Consider the following 19,628-nt stretch of genomic DNA (forward strand, 5'->3'; position numbering starts at 1 on the left):
CGGTGATAGAGCCCGACAGGATGCTCTCAATTGTGCATCTGTAAAATATGTGAGTGTTATAGTTGACAAGACAAATTTCCTCAGCCTCCTGAGGTTGAAGAAGCTCTATTGCTCCTTCTTCACCACGCTGTCTGTGTAGATGGACCATTTCAGTTTGTCGGTGATGTATACACCGGGGAACTTAAAACTTTCCACCTTCTCCACTACTGTCCCATTGATGTAGATGGGGGTTTGCCCCCTCTACTGTTTCCTGAAGTCCAAGATCATCTCCTTTGTTTTGTTGACATTGAGTGAGATGTTATTTTCCTGACACCACACACCGAGGGCCCTCACCTCCTTCCTGTAGGCTGCCTCATCGTTGTTGGTAATCAAGCCTACCACTGTAGTGTCGTCTACAAACTTGATGATTGAGTTGGAAGCGTGCATGGCCAAGCAGTCATGGGTGAACAGGGAGTACAGGAGTGGGCTGACAACGCACCCTCGTGGGGCCCCATTGTGGAGGATGGAGATGTTGTTTCCTACCTTCACCACCTGGGGGTGGCCCGTCAGAAAGTCCAGGACCCAGTTGCACAGGGCGGGGTCGAGACCCGGGGTCTCGAGCTTAATGACGAGTTTGGAGGGCACTATGGTGTTAAATGCTGAGCTGTAGTCAATGAACAGCATTCTTACATAGGTATTCCTCTTGTCCAGGTGAGATAGGGCAGTGTGCAGTGTGATGGAGTTTGCATCGTCAGTGGATCTATTGGGGCGGTGAGCAAGTTAAAGTGGGTCTAGGGTGACAGGTAAGGTGGAGGTGATATGTTCCTTGACTAGACTCTCAAAGCACTTCATGATGACAGAAGTGAGTGCAACGGAGCGAGTCATTTAGTTCAGTTACTTTAGCTTTCTTGGGAACAGGAACAATGGTGGCCATCTTGAAGCATGTGGGGACAGCAGACTGGGATAGGGATAGATTGAATATGTCCGTAAACACACCAGCCAGCTGGTCTGCACATGCTCTGAGGACGCGGCTAGGAATGCCGTCTGGGTCGGCAGCCTTGCGAGGGTTAACACGTTTAAATGTTTTACTCACGTTGGATATGGAGAAGGAGAACCCACAGGCTTTGGTAGCAGGCCGTATCAGTGGCACTGTGTTGTCCTCAAAGTGAGCAAAGAAGTTGTTTAATTTGTCTGGGAGCAAGACGTTGATGTCCACGACGGGGCTGGTTTTCTTTTTATAATCTGTGATTGACTGTAGACCCTGCCACATACGTCTCGTGTTTGAGCCGTTGAATTGCGACTCTATTTTGTCTCTATACAGACTCTTTGCTTGTTTGATTGCCTAGCGGAGGAAATAGCTGCATTGTTTGTATTTGGTCATGTTTCCAGTCACCTTGCCCTGATTAAAAGCGGTGGTTCACGTTTTCAGTTTTGTGCGAATGCTGCCATCAATCCACGGTTTCTGGTTAGGAAAGGTTTTACTAGTCACAGTGGGTAAGACATCTCCGATGCACTTGCTAATAAACTCGCTCACCGAGTCAGCGTGTACATTAATGTTATCCCAGTCCACGTGATCGAAGCAATCTTGAAGCGTGGAATCCGATTGGTCAGACCAGCGTTGGATAGACCTGAGCATGGGCGTTTCCTATTTTAGTTTCTGTCTATAGGCTGGGAGCAACAAAATGGAGTCATGGTCAGATTTGCCGAAGGCAAGGCGGGGGAGGGCTTTGTATGCATCGCGGAAGTTAGAGTAGCAATGACAGGATGTGCCTTGTTACAATTGTTGTTACCAAGTCCTAGCCTATTTATCAACCCTGATATTCCATGTGGATCTAATGATACCTTGTACACCTTGTAGTTAGTAACAAGTAACAAGGTCCAATTTTGGTTAGAGTTATTAACGTGGTAATTCATAGATGACTTTCAAACGTGTAATTACAAAACATTACTTAAATAGTGGAACAAGAAAATGTGTAATAACATCCATAATTGTACATGTGGAATAAACTTCAGCAAGTGGCTGTGTAATTACACATTCCTTGTTCCAAATGTTTAATAACTGAAAGCTCTTCAAACGTATTACCATGTAATTACATAGTAACGCCTATGTAACTACTGCATTATTACTACAGTTATTACTCTGTAGTTACCTAGCAGTAGGGGCAACTTAATGACAATACGTTTAAGACGGTTTGACAGCAGTACACAACTACTATAAATCTGCTCTCTCGTATAGGATCAATGGTAATCTGTAAACTCTCTGTGTGGTTGGTTATTGGGAATAAAGGGCCTGATGATTAGACAGAGGCGAGCGTCAGGAGCATGGTGATGTGGGATTGAGGCTGAGCTAACCTACACTTTTTCTTTAGGATACGCCGCCACCGTGTAATTTGGAATTCTGCCACCTAGAATGGAATAACCATTCATTGCCGAGCCGAAGCATCTCTCCTGAGAACAAACAGATCCTCAACATATTCAAGCGCAGCTTTTTGTCTTGACTGTGATTTCTTCATTCAGGAGAGTGCCACACAAAATGTGTTGTACTTGAAGTGTTTTACAATTACTAGATGATTATATCAGCCAGCATTAGCATATTAAAAGGAAGACAGTACTTGAAGACACAGATAATGATGGAGTGTTGAAAATCATTTCCTACTCATTATTAATGGCAGACATTGAATACTGGGAGGAAAAAGGGGCTATAAATACCCATAAACCTTTATTGTGTAAATAATCACAATTAGGCAGAAGTAAGATCAGACTGTCTTTGTTGAAGGAAGCTAATTAAAAACGGGGAGATAGCTGGTGAACAAGGCTTTGTGTGGGAGATTGGAGCTGTGCAACCATCTATAGGAGGAAATTATTGTTCGCTTTTTCCTCTCATCCAAACAGAGAAAATAATGTGTTACGCTCTAAAACCAACCCTGCTATTTTGTTTCAAGTGTGGGGTTTCTCTGTTTGATATCATATTTCATTCAACAAACGTAGACTTGTCGGTGCACTACATTAATGTTGAAAAGGTCTGTGCAGAATAAACATTGCCTTTCAGAAAGTAGTCACACCCCTTGACTTTTTCCACATTTAGTTGTGTTAAATTGAGATGCTGTTTCACTGATCTACACATGAAACCCCATAATGTCAAAGTGGAATTTTGTTTGTAAAACATTTTCGAAATTAATAAAAATGAAAAGCAGAAATGTCTTAAGTCATTAAGTATTTAACCCCTTTGTTATAGCAAGCCTAAATAAGTTCAGGAGTAAAAATGTGCTTAACAAGTCACATAAGTTGCATGGACTCATTCTGTGTTTAATAATAGTGGTAAACAGGATTTTTGAATGGCTACCCCATCTCTGTACACCACACATACATTTATTTGCAAGGTCCCTCAATCGAGTAGTGAATTTCAAGCACAGATTCAACCGCAATGACTCATAAGGAAGGGCAACTTCTGGCATAGAAATCCATGTTTTGTCCTGACTACAAAGCGTTATGTTTGGGCAAATCCAACACATCATGGTGTACCACTCCTCATATTTTCAAGCATGGTGGTGGCTGGATCATGTTATTGGTATGCTTGTCATCGGCAAGGAGTAGGGAGTTTGAGGATAAAAACAAAGTGAATAGAGCTAAGCACAGGCAAAATCCTAAAATCGTAGAGGAAAACCTGGTTCAGTCTTCTTTCCAACACACAGTGGGAGACAAATTCACCTTTCAGCAGCAGGACAAAAACCTAAAACACAAAGCCAAATCTATACTGGAGATGCTTACAAAGACAACATTGAATGTTCCTTAGTGGTCTAGTTACCGTTTTCACTTAAATCGGCTGAATCTTGAATATTTTTTTTAATACTAATGGCCAAATATTGTACAATCCAGGAGTGCAAAGCTCTTAGAGACTTACCCAAAAAGACTCACAGCTGTAATCGCTGCCAAAGACATTTCTAACATGTATTGTCTCAGGGGGTGAATACTTATCTAATCAAGATATATTACTGTTTTATCTTTCATTCAATTTTTATGAATGAAAATGACAATGCAATACATTTAATTAAATACACACAAAATGTGGAAAAAGTCAAGGGGTGTGAATACTTTCTGAAGTTATTGTATGTCATGAGAAATGGTAGCATCAAACGAGTTAATATGAATGATTTAAATGAATCAAAGATCTATACATTGCAGTATGCATTCCAGTGTCCAAATTTGTCAATTTGTTAGACAAAAGACCCTTTCACCAGAACACATATTCCAGTTGTATTCACGCACACATTTCTTATATTTCTCATACAGCTTCAATGCACTTGGCAGTAGTATGGTCTGTATGATCAATACAAAGTCAAGAGCTAAAAGCAAACATTGTTTACTAGTCAAGAGCCAAACACCTCTAATATACTGTTTGATCCAGAAAAGTACTCTTAGTGCAGCACTTCAACCACGGCCCACTTCTCTGTCTCATTTAGCTGGTGATTATGGCTTTCAATGGCATCAAGTAGAGAAAAATGACACATAGATACATCTAATGTTGATGACTGTCATCGACAATACCAAATCAACTCTACTATTCAACATCCACAACAGGTACAGTATATCCTCCGCTCCATTTTCCTCTCCCATTATTCCTTGTTAATAAAGACAGGTCTTTTTTCTCTCTCTCTGTCCTACAGAACTGCATATCTCCCTTTCTTACCGACCTGGGTGAATTTGTGCTCCTAATCAGCTAGGCAGTCTTGTTTCTTCAGTAAGAGGCAGGCGACACGCTTCCCTTCCCCCCTAATTCCCTGCTCTCGGCAGACAGACAGACAGGCAGGCTCTTATTAACATGCACGCCCAGGTAAAGAGTTCCCTCCAACACAGCCCCCACTGCCCACCAGGTCTGCACACCATTATCCCCGCTACTCAATAGCTGGCCGTCTCAATGCACATCTGTCGAGCAGCCGCATCCCCGCACCTTAATTAGCTTTACAACTTCTCCCCACTTCTGGACGGAAATGAATGATAAAGCTGCCGTGGCCGGGGAGAGATAGAGAGGGATGGGAAGGAGGGAGAGGGAGGGATAGAGAGAGAGAGAGAGAGAGAGAGAGAGAGAGAGAGAGAGAGAGAGAGAGAGAGAGAGAGAGAGAGAGAGAGAGAGAGAGAGAGAGAGGGAGGGATAGAGAGAGAGAGAGGGATAGAGAGAGAGAGAGAGAGAGAGAGAGAGAGAGAGAGGGATAGAGAGAGAGGGATAGAGAGAGAGAGAGAGAGAGAGAGAGAGAGAGAGAGAGAGAGAGAGAGAGAGAGAGAGAGAGAGAGAGAGAGAGAGAGAGGGAGAGGGAGAGGGAGAGGGAGAGGGAGAGGGAGAGGGAGAGGGAGAGGGAGAGGGAGAGAGAGACAATAGCTGAATGCTGAGGTGGGAAACTAGGAGGACTGGAGTGGGAAGCCGAGCCAGTCTCCAGTCTCTCTCTACATTAATTCCCCTCAGGTCCAGGCCTCAGCCTCGGCACCAGGAAACCCTTTCCTGTCTCCCCACTGTAGTCTCTCCACCCCGAGGATACAGCCCTGTGTGTGCCTGCCTTGTCTTATCAGGCTCCCTCTCACATCGATCCCCCTTTTCAGTTCTCCTTCACAGAGGGCTTCAAAGCTGACTGACTCCAATTCTGAATGCCCTCCCTCTCCTTCTCTCCCTGGGTAGAGGTGTTTCCAGAGGGAGTTTGTGGCATGGCTAATGTTGATCTGGCGTGACTCGGTGTCGCCTAATCGCCAAGCCTTTTGTTTGCTGCTGAAATTACTTAAAAGTACGGAGAAAAGAAAAGCCACCCAATTAATACAACATTTCCCCCAGAAGTCAATGTGGGAGTGTGTTTAAATGCATGGAGTAAGGCTAATTATAATCCTGCATAGTATTTATGCTCTGTCCCTGTCATTACTACATCCTGTAATCCTCTGACCCTTGTTTTCTGGAATGTGTTGATGAGCCTTATGCTAGTTGCCAAATATATTAAGCTCATCTCATATTCCTAAAGGCCCTAGAAACTATCTCATGCACAAACAATATGAAATTAACTGCCGTTACTATGGAGATGCGCATGGAACAATATCGTAATCAGCGTTGCTATCAACAATGGGAGTTTCAATCCAGAAGGGGCAAGGGTTGGGGAGAAAAAAATACGCTATTTTAGTACAACTGCTATTATACATACACATCCATTAAGGCAACCCGCGGTGTATATAACCTTCTGCATGCTCCCTTCCTTCCAACTGCCTCCAGTATTAGATATACTCATCTCCCGTGTGTTAAGATTCCTCACACTCCATCCATCCATCCCTCCATCCATCCAGCAATTATGCCCCCCACCACCAAAAGCCATCAAAACAGTAATTTCACTTCTTCTCCGGCAAGCGTTCCCATTTCCTCCAGTGAAAGGCCTGAATCATCCCCTTATCTCCATGGCCATTACACAGTGTGTATGAGAGTGAAAACAATGGGCCTGTGTGATGAGATCATGGCACTTCATTTCTCTGAGGCAGATCTTCTAGAAACAAAAGGGATCCCCTGGCATGGAGGATGAGAATGGTACAAGGGCCTGTGGATTTCACGGTCACTGAGTACAGGGCTGTAGGGCAAGTCATCTTCCGTAATAAGAGGAGCAAGGAGAGGAGGATAGAGAGAGGGTCCCACGGTTTAGGTGATTGGCAGAGGGGCTTTGGGGCTCCTAACCCACAGTCAGCCAGGGGAACTATCCAGTCCAGGCACATGAATCAAACCAGGACCTGTTCTCTTATTCCTACTCGTTGTTGGAAAGCCTGAGAAGAGCCGTGGCGTCATAGCGCTCTCTCTGTGTCTGGTGGAGGAAGACAACGTTGTGTGACAGGGTCTGTTGGTATCCTGGAGCATTGTGGGGCTGCCTGGGAGTGAGGGAAGGAGGGAGTGCTGGGCTGAAGAGGAAGTGGCAGAGTGAAGTGACAGGCTCGGGGGAAGAGAGGCAGGGAAAGACAGCACACTAGTGAATAAAACAGCAGGTCTGGGACCTGACCTATCTTCTCTCCCTCTCACACTATCGCTCTCAAACTTCTTGTCGCTCTGTTTTATTTCCTTCCTTGTTTCTCTATCTCTATGTTTCTCATTTCATATTCAAAACATGGTTTTACAATTGTCCTAACTGTTTTCTCTATTAGCTGTTTTCTCACACATATATCAGACACTATTTCTCTCCTGATGTGTCTCTCTTCCTCCATTTCACTCCATCGCAACCATTCTGTGTCTCTACCTCTCCCTCTGTCTCAAATACACACCACCACTCTACCTCTTCCTCTGTCTCAAATACACACCACCTCTCTACCTCTCCCTCTGTCTCAAATACACACCACCGCTCTACCTCTCCCTCTGTCTCAAATACACACCACCACTCTACCTCTCCCTCTGTCTCAAATACACACCACCGCTCTACCTCTCCCTCTGTCTCAAATACACACCACCACTCTACCTCTCCCTCTGTCTCAAATACACACCACCACTCTACCTCTCCCTCTGTCTCAAATACACACCACCGCTCTACCTCTCCCTCTGTCTCAAATACACACCACCACTCTACCTCTCTCTCTCTCTCATTGGAGAGGGGGGGTTTGGGTGGGGTGGAATGATCGTGTTAGGGGGTTCACAGAAGACTGACTGTTTATTATTGTCTTCGGCCCACTTAACTCTGACAGTAACAGAATGAGATGGGGAGAGAAGCGAGTGCCATTAATCACGTTGTCGGGAGGGCCTGAGCCGAGAGGAGACGCATCCATATCCTGTCGCATGTGCCTAGGAGAGGAACGGAAAGTGATTTTCAGGCCAGCCGACCGGCCTCACAGCACAGCACCACTGGATAGCTACAGACATTCACGTTTGGCCCGCTCACCCTCTCAGATGAAAAGTGCAGGGAAGAGAGAAGTGGGCGGCTTTTCACACTCAATCTTCTTCAAATGCTCCGACACATCGCACCTCCAGCCACCTCGCATTACCAGCAAGACCAAACAAAGTCCACAGTCATTCAAATCACTAGCCTACTTTCTCGTGTTGAAAACAGAGACCTCATTGCCACATTATGCTTACAAAAATATGTTAGCGAATATCCTTGTAGGTTGATTGTCACGTTCTGACCTTCGTTCATTGTTTATGTCTCTATTTTTGGTTTGGTCAGGGCGTGAGTTGGGGTGGGCATTCTGTTTTGTTCTATGTTTTGTATTTCTGTGTTTGGCCTGGTATGGTTCCCAATCAGAGGCAGCTGTCAATCGTTGTCTCTGATTGAGAACCATACTTATGTAGCCTGTTCCCACCTGTGTTTGTGGGTAGTTGTTTCCTGTTTTGTGTTTTGTCACATGATAGGACTGTTTTGTTTTTTTGTTGTTTCTCCTTTGTTATTTTGTGTTCAGTTTAATAAATTTAACATGGACACGTACCACGCTGCATTTTGGTCCGATTCTTCATATTCCTCATCAGAAGAAGAAGAAAATCGTTACAGAACTACCCACCAAAAAAGGACCAAGCAGCGTGGTAACAAGGAGCAGCGCGATCTGGAGAAATGGACATGGGAGGAGATATTGGACGGCAAGGGACCCTGGGCACAGGCTGGGGAATATCGCCGCCCCAAAGAAGAACTGGAGGCAGCTAAAGCTGAGCGGTGGCGATATGAGGTAAGGCAGCGCAAAAATGTTGGGGGGGGCACACAGGGAGATTGGCGGAGTCAGGCGATAGACCTGAGCCATCTCCCCGTGCTTACCGGAAGAAGCGCAGTACTGGTCAGGCACCGTGTTATGCGGTCAGTACGCGCTCATAGCCCGGAGCGCTATAGGCCAGCCCCCCGCAAGTGCCATGCGAGAGTGGGCATCCAGCCAGGGCGTATTGTGCCGGCTCAGCGTGTTTGGTCTCCGGTACGCCGTTTCGGCCCAGGGTATCCTGCGCCGGCTCTGCGTGCTGTGTCTCCGGGGCGTTGGGAGGGTGCAGTGCGCCCTATGCCTGCACTCCGCCCGTGCCGGGCGAATGTGGGCATTGAGCCTAAGGGAGAGGTGCGAGTGGTATGCACCAGATCTCCAGTGCTCCCCCACAGCCCGGTTCAACCTGTGCCTGCACTCTGGAGGGTCCGGGCTAAAGTGGTCATCCAGCCTGGAGGAGTGGTGCTAAGGTTGCACACCAGAGTTCCAGTGCTCCCCCACAGCCCGGTCCATCCGGTGCCTCCTCCACGCACCAGGCCTCCTGTAAGTCTCCCCAGCCTGGTGGGTCCTGTGGCAGCCCCACTCACCAGGCTGTCTCTCCGTCTCCTCCCTCCAGGTTCTCTCTCCTGTCCGGAGCTGCCAGAGCCGCCCGCCAGTCCGGAGCTGCCAGAGCCGCCCGCCAGTCCGGAGCTGCCAGAGCCGCCCGCCTGTCCGGCGCTGCCAGAGTCTCCCGCCTGTCCGGCGCTGCCAGAGTCTCCCGCCTGTCCGGCGCTGCCAGAGTCTCCCGCCTGTCCGGCGCTGCCAGAGTCTCCCGCCTATTCGGGCCCGCTGTAAGGGTCCCTAGTCCGGGGTCGACGGCGAGGGTCGCCACTCCAGAGGCGCCACATAAGTTGGCCAAGACTAAGGTGGAGTGGGGTCTACGTCCCGCACCAGAGCCGCCACCGCGGTGAAATGCCCACCCAGACCCTCCCCTATAGGTTCAGGTTTTGCGGCCGGAGTCCGCACCTTTGGGGGGGGTACTGTCACGTTCTGACCTTAGTTCATTGTTTATGTCTATATTTTTGGTTTGGTCAAGGCGTGAGTTGGGGTGGGCATTCTATGTTTTGTTCTATGTTTTGTATTTCTGTGTTTGGCCTGGTATGGTTCCCAATCAGAGGCAGCTGTCAATCGTTGTCTCTGATTGAGAACCATACTTAGGTAGCCTGTTCCCACCTGTGTTTGTGGGTAGTTGTTTCCTGTTTTGTGTTTTGTCACCTGATAGGACTGTTTCGTTTTTTTGTTGTTTCTCCTTTGTTATTTTGTGTTCAGTTTAATAAATTTAACATGGACACGTACCACGCTGCATTTTGGTCCGATCCTTCATATTCCTCATCAGAAGAAGAAGAAAATCGTTACATTGATGATAATAAGAGATAAATTGGATTAAAGCGGGCGTAGGCAGGCTATTTATTTATGAATTCTCAAACACATTGAGCAACAGCAACCAGGCCAGGCTCTCTCTGTCGCTGAGGAATGGAATTCAAAGGTACAGAAGCACACAAAATTATCCAACAAAAGTACCATCTACGACTCTCCGATGCCATCCAAAGTCTGTCAGGCATCAATCCGTCTGAGTATGCCCACAATGGTGAGCTTTGTTACGACTCTGCCCACTGATTGACAGATGGCTGCGGCTCTGAAGTCTCCTCTCGGCTCCAGCGGAAGACAGCCGCACACCTTCCCCTGCTATCAGTGGCACCCAGATGTGGCACAGCAGCTGTCCCCCAGATTATTCCGCAGCGTCTCTGACCGCCATCTACATTGACAGGCGTCTAAATATTTAATCATGCCAGAAGGCGCTGCCGCACCACACACTTTAGTAGACAGAGAGAAGGAGAGAGGGAGGAGAAGGGAGAGGCAGAGAGAAAGTGAGAGGTGGAAGGTTGGGTCATGACAGGGCATAGTTGATGTTTGAGGAATGGGGAAAGGGAAAGACAAGAGGGTGACAACACACCATCATTTTTTAGAACAAATGACAATGCCTGAAGAATGGGTGACAGCAGCCTGTGTTTTATAAATTCCCCGAGGACAGCCCAAGCTGAGACAAGACTATTCTGATTTCCTTCAACACCTTCAGGGAGATATTGAGACCACTTGAGTTTTCCATTAGTATCCGTGGTGCAAAGTGTGTTGACTGGAATGACAAATGACTTTATGTGTGTGTTTTAGTGTCTGTGTGCACGTGTTTACTGGTGTGTGCTGTGGCTGACAGCTGATCAGGATCCACGTGATGTGCCTGAGGTACTCTCAGTAATTCAGCCTTTTTTTAATGCCTTGGCTCATCCCCAAGCAACAGATTGCTGCTGTCGCTGGAGTTGCGCCTCACAGATGGAGCAGCATCACTTCCTCAGGAGCCTGACAGGATCAATCCAGGGGCTCATTCGCTCGCAGTCAATTAAGCCATGTTAGTTTTGACAGGAGCCACAGGCAAAATAACAGCCATCACTGTCACCAGAGAAAATATTGTGACCAAACAAAAAATGGTCTTGTTTACTGAAGGAAGGATTGACTTTGCTGAAGAAAGAAGCTGTTTACTGTATCGTGTCACCGCTGCAATCCCATCAGATAAGACTGAGAGCCCTGTCTGAATCTCCAACACATGTTTACTGTATCGTGTCACCGCTGCAATCCCATCAGATAAGACTGAGAGCCCTGTCTGAATCTCCAACACATGTTTACTGTATCGTGTCACCGCTGCAATCCCATCAGATAAGACTGAGAGCCCTGTCTGAATCTCCAACACATGTTTACTGTATCGTGTCACCGCTGCAATCCCATCAGATAAGACTGAGAGCCCTGTCTGAATCTCCAACACATGTTTACTGTATCGTGTCACCGCTGCAATCCCATCAGATAAGACTGAGAGCCCTGTCTGAATCTCCAACACATGTTTACTGTATCGTGTCACCGCTGCAATCCCATCAGATAAGACTGAGAGCCCTGTCTGAATCTCCAACACATGTTTACTGTATCGTGTCACCGCTGCAATCCCATCAGATAAGACTGAGAGCCCTGTCTGAATCTCCAACACATGTTTACTGTATCGTGTCACCGCTGCAATCCCATCAGATAAGACTGAGAGCCCTGTCTGAATCTCCAACACATGTTTACTGTATCGTGTCACCGCTGCAATCCCATCAGATAAGACTGAGAGCCCTGTCTGAATCTCCAACACATGTTTACTGTATCGTGTCACCGCTGCAATCCCATCAGATAAGACTGAGAGCCCTGTCTGAATCTCCAACACATGTTTACTGTATCGTGTCACCGCTGCAATCCCATCAGATAAGACTGAGAGCCCTGTCTGAATCTCCAACACATGTTTACTGTATCGTGTCACCGCTGCAATCCCATCAGATAAGACTGAGAGCCCTGTCTGAATCTCCAACACATGTTTACTGTATCGTGTCACCGCTGCAATCCCATCAGATAAGACTGAGAGCCCTGTCTGAATCTCCAACACATGTTTACTGTATCGTGTCACCGCTGCAATCCCATCAGATAAGACTGAGAGCCCTGTCTGAATCTCCAACACATGTTTACTGTATCGTGTCACCGCTGCAATCCCATCAGATAAGACTGAGAGCCCTGTCTGAATCTCCAACACATGTTTACTGTATCGTGTCACCGCTGCAATCCCATCAGATAAGACTGAGAGCCCTGTCTGAATCTCCAACACATGTTTACTGTATCGTGTCACCGCTGCAATCCCATCAGATAAGACTGAGAGCCCTGTCTGAATCTCCAACACATGTTTACTGTATCGTGTCACCGCTGCAATCCCATCAGATAAGACTGAGAGCCCTGTCTGAATCTCCAACACATGTTTACTGTATCGTGTCACCGCTGCAATCCCATCAGATAAGACTGAGAGCCCTGTCTGAATCTCCAACACATGGCAAAGGCTGCAATGTGTTGTCATAGATGAAGAGACTATGAAATCACGAATAAGGACTAATGATGACCTTCATCTATTTCCAAGCTGAATTCAGTCCATATGACACAGACACTATTTATAAAAAACACTCTTTCTTATTCAGCCCAGCTGCTTCCCACTGTTTCTGCCATTTGAAGTTTGAGTGTGATTTAGGTCAGCCTATTACTTGAAAGTCAAAACAACAAAATGCTTCATCTTATTCTTAAAAATTACTCATTGGAAATATGAACACTGGAATATTCATATTTTTCTAAACAATATGAGCGTGGGGCCTACCTACTTATGAACCTGCCTATATGCCTCCTGCTGTGGGAAAGGTGCAGCGTGGCTCTTTGAACTCGCTGAAGGGAGAGTGAGTTGGACATGTAGGTAGGTAGCTGTGGGCGACGGATTGAAAACATTTGGCATCTGCTTGCGAGTCTCCACACACCCGAGGTGAGCTGAGCAGAGCAGAGCAGCGGCAGGACGGCATGGTTCACACTTCTTCCCGGCTGAGCCTGGCTTTACCCTGGGCATCATTACAGACACTACACATCCTTCCTTTGAAGGGTTATCAAGGCCCCTCATTAAAGATGTCCCTGGCTTTCTTAGTGATGGGGGCCCCCACAGGGCGTAATATACCCCTTTAATTAGTTTGCAAACTCATTAGTGTGCGCCGAGCAATTAGGCGTCCTTCCTTCAGAATGGTTTACAAAGGGACAAAGGGATCCCAGGGGCCGTCAAGGAAGGACAGCATAAAGCCCAGACATCTCCTCTCACCAATACCACTACTGCAGGGAGGTGTCATTAGGGAGCTTCCAGCAACATCACTAGCGCTCAGTCCCTTTTCCTTGTCCACTCAGTGGCCTGGTTCACTCTGCAGTGCTGGGAAACATCCGGCTCTATGCGTTTGATCTCTGTGTGCCAGTGTTTTCATTTATACGCTGGGTAGAGACATTTATCAAGACAAGCACTTTTATGACACCCACTCTAGACACACCTAAACCGTCCTGTCATCACAATCTCTGAGTCAGGGCCTAAACCTTCTGGTCATCACAATCTCTGTGAGTCAGGGCCTAAACCTTCCTGTCATCACAATCTCTGTGAGTCAGGGCCTAAACCATCCTGTCATCACAATCTCTGTGAGTCAGGGCCTAAACCTTCCTGTCATCACAATCTCTGTGAGTCAGGGCCTAAACCATCCTGTCATCACAATCTCTGTGAGTCAGGGCCTAAACCATCCTGTCATCACAATCTCTGTGAGTCAGGGCCTAAACCTTCCTGTCATCACAATCTCTGTGAGTCAGGGCCTAAACCTTCCTGTCATCACAATCTCTGTGAGTCAGGGCCTAAACCATCCTGTCATCACAATCTCTGTGAGTCAGGGCCTAAACCATCCTGTCATCACAATCTCTGTGAGTCAGGGCCTAAACCTTCCTGTCATCACAATCTCTGTGAGTCAGGGCCTAAACCTTCCTGTCATCACAATCTCTGTGAGTCAGGGCCTAAACCTTCCTGTCATCACAATCTCTGAGTCAGGGCCTAAACCTTCCTGTCATCACAATCTCTGTGAGTCAGGGCCTAAACCTTCCTGTCATCACAATCTCTGTGAGTCAGGGCCTAAACCTTCCTGTCATCACAATCTCTGTGAGTCAGGGCCTAAACCTTCCTGTCATCACAATCTCTGTGAGTCAGGGCCTAAACCTTCCTGTCATCACAATCTCTGTGAGTCAGGGCCTAAACCTTCCTGTCATCACAATCTCTGTGAGTCAGGGCCTAAACTTTCCTGTCATCACAATCTCTGTGAGTCAGGGCCTAAACCTTCCTGTCATCACAATCTCTGTGAGTCAGGGCCTAAACCTTCCTGTCATCACAATCTCTGTGAGTCAGGGCCTAAACCTTCCTGTCATCACAATCTCTGTGAGTCAGGGCCTAAACCTTCCTGTCATCACAATCTCTGTGAGTCAGGGCCTAAACCTTCCTGTCATCACAATCTCTGTGAGTCAGGGCCTAAACCTTCCTGTCATCACAATCTCTGTGAGTCAGGGCCTAAACCTTCCTGTCATCACAATCTCCGTGAGTCAGGGCCTAAACCATCCTGTCATCACAATCTCTGTGAGTCAGGGCCTAAACCTTCCTGTCATCACAATCTCTGTGAGTCAGGGCCTAAACTTTCCTGTCATCACAATCTCTGTGAGTCAGGGCCTAAACCATCCTGTCATCACAATCTCTGTGAGTCAGGGCCTAAACCATCCTGTCATCACAATCTCTGTGAGTCAGGACATTAACCATCCTGTCATCACAATCTCTGTGAGTCAGGGCCTAAACCTTCCTGTCATCACAATCTCTGTGAGTCAGGGCCTAAACCATCCTGTCATCACAATCTCTGTGAGTCAGGGCCTAAACCTTCCTGTCATCACAATCTCTGTGAGTCAGGGCCTAAACCATCCTGTCATCACAATCTCTGTGAGTCAGGGCCTAAACCATCCTGTCATCACAATCTCTGTGAGTCAGGGCCTAAACCATCCTGTCATCACAATCTCTGTGAGTCAGGGCCTAAACCATCCTGTCATCACAATCTCTGTGAGTCAGGGCCTAAACCATCCTGTCATCACAATCTCTGTGAGTCAGGGACTAAACCTTCCTGTCATCACAATCTCTGTGAGTCAGGGCCTAAACCTTCCTGTCATCACAATCTCTGTGAGTCAGGGCCTAAACCTTCCTGTCATCACAATCTCTGTGAGTCAGGGCCTAAACCTTCCTGTCATCACAATCTCTGTGAGTCAGGGCCTAAACCTTCCTGTCATCACAATCTCTGTGAGTCGGGGCCTAAACCTTCCTGTCATCACAATCTCTGAGTCAGGGCCTAAACCTTCCTGTCATCACAATCTCTGTGAGTCGGGGCCTAAACCTTCCTGTCATCACAATCTCTGTGAGTCAGGGCCTAAACCATCCTGTCATCACAATCTCTGTGAGTCAGGGCCTAAACCTTCCTGTCATCACAATCTCTGTGAGTTAGGGCCTAAACCTGATTGCTTTCATTGTATGAACACACTCTTGAATGCCAGAAGTGCTGAGAAGAGATCATTGTGTATAGATGGATGTATTTATGTCCATCCATAGTCTTGATCCTTGTCTGGCGGTGACTCGTAGGAACATGAGTCAAGTCCCTGTGCAGTACGGCTTTCCAGAAATTCTGTTAGTATGAAATCTCAAGGGTTAACTTTGAGAAGAAGAAGAGCCAATCCGCTGTCTTACACACAAGCCCTGTGGCTGCCCGCAGAAGGGAGACATGTTTGCCGAAGTGTTCATGCTGAACAAAGTGATTGTATCATCTGGGCTTACTCTTCGTTTGTGTGCTGCCTCTCCTGAAACCCTTTCAAGCTGTGTCACCCACAACTCAGGAAAAGTTTGAAAAATGGAGGAAGGGAACCATGCAAAGTGGACACATTCTCCAGTCAGCCGTAAAATAGCTGAGGGATGGACCATTAGCCATTCACTGCTACCGACTGAGTTGCAGATCCCACATCTGCAAAAGCAGAAGGTCACTATAAATTTAACGAAAGAACCATGGCTTCGTAGTAGGGGACGAGTTAATACAAATACATATAAAATAATGACAAATAAACAACAATATATCCTACCTTTAGAGCCCTAAAAAATTAAGAGGTTACAATAAATTAAATAGATTACACAATACGTAATCACCATATTTTTAGATTAACACGTGCATGTCTGGATAACCCTCTTTATTCCAACAAATCTCTGTGGTCTTGCCCTGTGATGACCTCACTAAAATGCCATCTCCACTGCTCTTTACCTTGAAGGTTGGCCATGGCTCCTAAGGAGTCTGATGGACTAGACATGTACCTTCACTTTTCCAAGGCACAAACCAGTCAATGTGTCATCCAGGGAAGAGGTTGAACCTTTAATTAAAGTGGAGAGCTGCTGTCATCAGGCCCCTGCTAAATGCCACACGATAAATAACCCCACCAGAAGATCTCAGGAAGCTGCGTTGGGAGTTTCTTTCACTCAAGGAGATAAAAGGCCATACACACTACACACTACAGGATAACCACGTTATATGTTAAGGACTTTCAATTGTAGAAATACATTAAATGACCTGATTGCGAACCAGGCATGCCTGACAGACCCTGTTGTTTGGGGGAAGAATGTTGACAATGTCACGTAGACTGGTTATTAATGGAAACCAAGCTGAAAGAATGTGCCTGTGAGCGACATTATTAAGGATGGATGATGGGTGATACAGAGTGATCACTCACGGAATGCAATCAATATGTATTCTGTTAAATGCTGGGGGAGAAATGACATTTCAAAGTGTATTGCTAATGGTTAAGAGAAATTGTGGTGAAAATAAAATACAGAGGTTTGGACACTGATTATTTGGCAAATTGGTTGATTGTGCAACTGCATTAATGAATGTATTATTAGGTGAGTTCACACTGCTACTTAGCCCTGGGCTAAGGGAGATTTAACCTGGGGCTAAGCGAGTGTTAAAATTGGTCCTTTCCTAAATTAGCCATGGAGATATGGAGATATGAATTTGAACTTGTGGTTTTACTTAATTCTTCGTACTGGCCAATGATTATAACGGGGATCCTGATCCAACCATAAGTTCATACATTGTGCCCCTGAACTGAGAGGATGGAAGTTCAATATGTAGCTAGATATAGTAGGCTAATGTTACTTAGATGGCTCATCAATGCCCATGAAAGGAAGGCTAGTGAGCAAGAATTTTAGCCAGGTAGCCTAGGTCAACAAAAACTAAAAGCCTGTACAGTATGACAGAGTCATAGACGGTTTCGTCAACATGAAAGAGATGAGGATGGCATTGACGTTTCTCTACAAGTAGGGTGAGTCAACATGTTATTTTCTACTTGCAAGCACGCATGAACACACGTGCACACACACACACACACACACACACACACACACACACACACACACACACACACACACACACACACACACACACACACACACACACACACACACACACACAGAGAAATCAGTACCATGGACAGCCACATCATATTTAGCTTATGTTGATTGGACTAAATTGTTTTTGTCACCTTTTAGTTGTCACTGTATTAGACTAAGCATAGGTGATTTGATGATGTTGAAATGTTAAAGCTGAAATGGTGAATGGTACTGTAATAGTGGAGGCAGCTCCTGTTTTCTTTTCGACTTGCAGTAACTCTCCATGGTTCTAAATTAATAGTTGTTTAGTAGTCCGAAGGTGTCGGAATCATTAAACTTCCTTAACCATGCTGTAGGTCATGAAACTGCTTTTTACATGCAATATGCTTTGTGGACTTCACCGGACAGATGTTGCTCTCCAGTTTTGTGATGAAACAAAAGTGTGGTTGAACTTATTCTGCCACTGTGTCTTCTTATTGTCTTCTTATTGTGTCGGCCTTAGCCCTATATATCATGGTGGCAAGGAATATGAACTAACACATAGGTTGTAATATGGCAATGTTTTTCCTGGCTTGGCTTCCCCTGTAATTTTACCCACGCACCGCTATTGAAAGTTGATGTCTCATTTGTGCACAGCATTCCCTGTACAGGGGCGAGGTCGAATTTCAAAAGTGAAACATTATTTCCGAGGTCAGACAGGCAGACAGCAAGGTTTATACAAACAAAAAATCACTGTTGGAAATCAAATGCTAGGCTAGAAGCAACAGGATGTGATGATAAATATCTTATTATTTATAACATGGGTCACACGTCAGAGATAGAATGTTGGTCATATATTGTGTTTGTCCGTTAGCCCAGGGCTTTGAAATAAGTGTGAATCCTTAGCCCAAGGCTAAAGCTTAGCCCAGGGTTAACAAATACTGGTGTGAACACAGGCTAAGCTAGCCCAGGGCCAGTCTAGCCTGGGGCAAAGATAGCCCGGAGCTAAGAAAAGGCCTATTGTGTATTGTTCTCACACATAAGCTATGTAATAATTATTAATGATGTCTTAATTGCCAGCCCAATCTAATTATAAATATACTTTAAGAAGACATTTCTCAAAAAAAGATATGAGATTTATACTGTAGAATTTGAAGGATAAGATATAATTTACATTTGAAGCAGATCTTCGCTTGTTGGCTGACACCAAGCTATTATTGAACGCACATAAAACAGTATTTATTTTTCCCATGTCTGTGTTCCCCCTGTATTTTCAATTTAATTTAAACCTGGTTATCAGGAAGCTTCATCTTGACCCTTCAAATCTAAAAAATGATCACCCTATCTCTTGTCTTCCCTTCTTCTCAGAAACCCTTGAATGTGCTGTCAATTCCACTGAATTCCTTTCTCAGCGTTCTCCACTTGATCCCCTCTAATCTTGCTTTTGTACAGCTCACTCAACGGAAACAGCTCCTCTGTAACTGAGTGCTTATGCAGCTTCTTTCCCCTCTGTCTTAATTCCCCTTGATCTCTAGGCTGTATTTGATACCGTTAATCTTTAGACACATTTTACTGTTGCTGATCTGACAATCTTTGGCACCTCTTGTTTCTCAAATTATTCTCTAACCTTGTTGATACTTTTCATACGGTCAACTGAGAAAGGTCCAGCCCAGTGTTCACAACAATGAGGTTCCCCAGGGCTCAGTGTTGTGTCTATTCCAATTCCATCTCCCATCCCATGGTCTTGACCCATACATTATGTCTTGCTAGTTATCTTCCATTTACATCATTCTCAGGAAGTCTGCTTTACAATGTCTTTGTCTTTATCCTGATGTCTTTTTGTCCTTATGTTATTCAACCACATGCAGGTACTAAAATAGTTGATTTACTTTTGAAGTCAGCTTATTGTTCAATTTCTTTTTATAATCATCCCAAAGAATTACAGTATCCACAGAAGCCATTTTTATTGCCCTTGACCCATACTCAATCAATATCATCTTAAATATTTGTTTTTGTGAATTAATGCTCTTGCGACCATTTCATTTGAACCATGATCTGTTTGTTCCAGTGTTCATATTTCATTGTCGGAGATCCTCGTTCATCT

Source organism: Salvelinus namaycush, chromosome 3 (assembly GCF_016432855.1).
Source record: "Salvelinus namaycush isolate Seneca chromosome 3, SaNama_1.0, whole genome shotgun sequence".
In the NCBI taxonomy this organism is placed as follows: Eukaryota; Metazoa; Chordata; class Actinopteri; order Salmoniformes; family Salmonidae; genus Salvelinus; species Salvelinus namaycush.